The sequence below is a fragment of the Haemaphysalis longicornis genome, unplaced genomic scaffold, assembly GCF_048455015.1.
Source record: "Haemaphysalis longicornis isolate Haplotype H1 unplaced genomic scaffold, Haemaphysalis longicornis Haplotype H1 scaffold_10, whole genome shotgun sequence".
Classification (NCBI taxonomy): domain Eukaryota; kingdom Metazoa; phylum Arthropoda; class Arachnida; order Ixodida; family Ixodidae; genus Haemaphysalis; species Haemaphysalis longicornis.
Window position 1 is genome coordinate 26,208,692 of NW_027526204.1, and position 4,517 is coordinate 26,213,208.

Below are 4,517 nucleotides of genomic sequence, written 5' to 3' on the forward strand. Positions count from 1 at the left end.
AACAGTCAAACACGCCAGCTGCATTTAAATTTGGAGGCAGCACAACTCCCACATTGTCGATGTTGCATCGGCAAAAGTCTGAGCTCCGGAAAAAAAACGCCGACTTAACCAGAAGGTGTAAAAACTTGGTAAAACTGCATGAGCAGACGAGATCCAAAGTACGGAGTCTAAACAAGAACCTAAGGTTAGTTCAGCAAAAACTAAACGCATCAGGACCACCGACATTTATTGCTGCACATCAAACGAAGGCTCTAACAACAAAAGGCAGGGTTCGCAAGTGGTCTGTCCAGACTGTACGCGTAGCCCTCCAAATACAGCACGCATGTGGTACAACAGGCTACGAATTGCTCTGGTCTCTGTCATATCCACCGCCATCTAACCGGACATTGATTCGAAGAATGCAAAACATTGGCTTTTTGCCTGCTGTACTTACTAAAGTGCTGGATGTTTTTAGCGTAAGGCAGAAACAATGGAATACATTTAGAAAAATTGCGTGCTCTTCATGGATGAGATAGAAATTAGTCAAGGGTTTGAACATGACCGCTCTCTGGATTGCCTTTTTGGGGGTACGACACTTCCAGAGTCAGCTGAGAATGTTTCAAACCATGCCCTCGTGTTTATGATTGGAGGTCTAAACACGAGGTGGAAACAGGTCATCGCTTACCACTTCACTGGTCGTTCTACTGACGCAAGCTTTTAAAGGAGCTGATATTTCATTTAATTGCGCTTTGTTTTGAGGTGTCTCTGAGAGTTCTTGTTGTAACAAGTGACATGGGAAATGCCAACAGGAAAGTGTGGCAGCTGCTTGGGTTTTCGAGCCACAGGCACTCGGAAACTGTCTGCTCCATACCACACCCTCACTTGGAGGGTAGGGAGCTGTATTTCATGGCTGATCCTGCTCACGTGTTGAAAAACATACATGGGCAGCTTCTCCGCTCAGGAAGTTTAACCCTAGGGAAGGAGACGAGAGAGGAGCATTGCATCCCAGGAAAAACTGTCAGGCTTGAGCATGTTGAGGCTGTTCTCAAATATGATAGATAAAATGACCTCAAAATCGCTAGCAAGCTCCCGGACATTCACGTCAGCGATGGACATTTCGCAAAAATGAAAGTAAACATCGCAGTGCAGTTGTTGCGTGAAGCACCTCCTGTCATTCGGTATCTAATCAAGCTCAAGATCTTGGACCCGGAAGCTGAAGCAACTGCCTGGTCTTTTTTACCTTGTCACTAAGTGGTACACTTTGATGTCATCACGGCACCCCATCGTTGCTTTGGGCCATTGTGACCGCGCAAAGCACCAGCAAGCAGTTGCAACACTGCATCTGGCATGTGCTACGTTCACTCCGATGAAAATGGGAGCAACTGCACATTGGAAGCCATCGCAGGACGGTCTTTTGGTGTCGACGACTGTTGTGCTGCGCCTGTCAGAGGAGCTCCTGCCGAGGCGCCGATACTTGTACCTCTTCACTGCTAGGTTGATGCAAGATTGCCTAGAAAATATTTTCTCAGTTGTGAGATTTAGAAGCCAGTTCCAAGTTCGTATGATGTTAAATGCGCACTGAAGGCCATTTGTGTCAGCCAGTTTGTACACACCCCTAAGACTTCGAGCTACAACATTGATGACAGCAGTCATCTGGCTGACTTGGTTGACCCAAGCTTAAAAAAGCTAGAGGAAGACCACATTCAGCAGGCTGAAGAGCTAGAGAACATGTTTGTGATTGGACAGACGGAAGCAGAGGGTGACATCGTAGCCTACATCGGTGGTTTCCTTCAGAGGTCTATTTTAAAATGTATAGACAACTGGAAAAGATGTAAAGCAGTACTGACTGACAGTGCTTCTGGGAAATCCAGCAGCCTCATCCAGTTCAAGGAGTACGTGAAAAATGCTGGAAACCTCATCCAGCCAAGCACGTCTGAAATGACAATTTTGATGGATTGTGAAGAAAACTTCAAAACTTTTGCGGAAATGGATGAAGTCATGAGGCTGAAAAAGCAATTTTTAAGCATTCTAAGTGCCGTGCAGAAGTCTGTAAAAATGCACTTGGGATGTTGCAGTTTGCACAAGCCTACTGTAGAGAAGCTGCTTCTCGAAAAGTATGTCAGAACAAGACTAAAGATTTACCTCAGGCAGCAGCATGCACGCAGGGTAAATGGGGCAGCGAGCAAAACCTGTGCTGCGGAAAACTTGGAGTAGTTCTGCAGCCAGCTAGAACCGTAGCGCATACGCAGCTGCGATCAATTTTTTTATATGAGGACACTTAAGTTTTTTTTACGACTTGAGTGGTATATTCAATCGTAATTGAGGGCTGTGCCTTTGTTAAGGACTCTATGCAACTTCATTGCCGTACAGTTGTAATTGCCGTACAGTTGTAATAAGAAAAATTGATGCCTTATTTGTATAATTCACATTATAGTGTGTTCAAAAACAGTGCGAAATATTTTCCGGCTAACTATTTTTTAATCCTCATCAGTACCAGCCTGAAAAAGGCATTCAAAACAAAGAACACTGGTGTGCCTCCATTCACATTGTGGCTTTCTCTCGAGACGTTGCTCTCCATTGTGTCAGTTGCTGACGACGTGTTTTTATTCTCGACTGATGTCCTGTAATTTTCAGTGGTGTGATTAGCCCGGTGGTGTTTCGGGATTTTCTTATCGGTTTATTTCCCCAATATTTTGGTTCATGTATGTGTCCGTGCTCAACGTACTACTTTGCAGACGTAGTTATGCAGACGTCGTGCAAAATGCTTTCTCACTGTGATCAGTGTAGAAAGCTGTATTCTTCTCTGCTTGCTTCCTACTTCGTTAGTTATCTCTGCGTTGGCCTCATCAGCAATATCCACCTGTGTAGCCCATCTGGGCTTTATTCTTGCACGTTGTCTGTTTGTTCAGATTTTATCAACTGCACCATTGAAAAAAAGTCACAAATTAGTAATATCACTTTTACGTGCATTACTGTGCTACGTAAAGTGCTTCTTGAAATTCGATGCCTTTATTAGCTCGGACACGTTTACTTTGTGTGTTTGTTGTATTTCCCATGTACCCCTGCTCGAGAAGGGAGCATCTGTATGTCATGCAAGCAGTGCAATAATATAATTTTATGTGAAGTTTGTCTTCCTCCCATATGCATGTAATAAACTTTTACGTGAAGTTTGTCTTCTCCTATATGTGTGTAATAAAAGTACGCTTCAAGGCATGCTGACTTGGATGTTCAGCAATAGATGTAATATTTTGTGTTGCCCCCTCAACAATATCTTTCTTCATGTGTGCAAACGTGTTAAATTACACATCGGGCACGTTAAGTTGCCCAGTTCGGGCAGAACGATTTAAGCATAGGCTGGGGAGGTTCTAGGAGCAATAGTGGTTTAGTCTGTGTAGGCCATTTTTCTTGTATCGGAAACTTTACTACTACATTAATATTTTCCATGCAAAAGCATTTGCCGGGTACCACAATACCATGTAATGCCTTGTATCTGCACAAAAATGCATCACTGGAGAAGTCAACCTATTCAATTGAATAATAGTGCATAAAACAAAAAACTAATAGTGCCAAAACCATTCAAAAATAATATAAAAGGCAAAAACTGGAACTGGAAATGCAATTACCGTCTCAAAATGCAATGAGGCGTCATCGTGCAATTACCTAAACAAAGAACCTTCCGGGATTAAGAATGGCAGCGAAGTAAGGCGACAAAAACTCCCCGGCCATTTCTAATAACCTAAAACCTGGGGAAAGTCGAAGCATGTGGTGTAGAGTGTATCCTCAACGCTTTGGCGTTTTTGCCACGTAGGTGAAACCGTTGCGGGTAGAGGGATACAGCTTTGCTTGAAGCGCAGCGCGTTCTAGCGCGAGGCGTTGGAAAACAAGTGTCCTGGGGCGGTATTCTCGTAACTGTCCCTTTTGAAAACGTCCCTTTTGAGTCCCTTTCATCGTGACGTACTTCCGGTTAAGCAATGGCCGTTGGCAGTAGATTTGCCGCGCTCAATTGTGTTACGTCACATCCGGTTGTTTGCTTTCAGCCAATCAGGGCTCGCCACAAGGGACACTCTTGCAAGGGACGCAAAAGGGACAAAACTCGAGAATACCGCCCCTGGTGTGTTTTCCTAGTAAGCGTTACGATTTAGCGCAAGGCGTAAACGAGTGTCCCGGTCTTTTAGTGCCGTGACTACATCGACGACGACATGAGACGGCCATAGCCCGAGCCACTAAGGGGCTTCGCCCCTAAAAGAGACGTGTTCCTTCGATGTCACCCAGGAAATGAAATGGTGCAACAAGCTGCGGAAGAATGCTTATGTATTAGTAAATAATTCTGAGATATATTTCCTGCTTGCCACCTAACTGACGTGAGAAAAATATTTGCACCGTAGCACGATTCTGCATGTGAAAAACAAGATACACCGGCTATGCGCCACATCGACCTCCAGGCAAAAAAAAACGCGTACTCGCGCGCTTTCACGCACAGCTAGTGCCTCCAAAGGAGGCACTGGCAAGCTTTTACCAAGGACGTGAATGCCGCATTA

At 44.6% G+C, this 4,517-nt stretch overlaps 1 pseudogene; it reads left to right on the forward strand.

The window, feature by feature from the left end:
- The first annotated feature begins 1,104 nt into the window (after window positions 1-1,104).
- Window positions 1,105-2,298, forward strand: LOC144157664 (uncharacterized; annotated as a pseudogene).
- The last annotated feature ends 2,219 nt before the right edge of the window (window positions 2,299-4,517 follow it).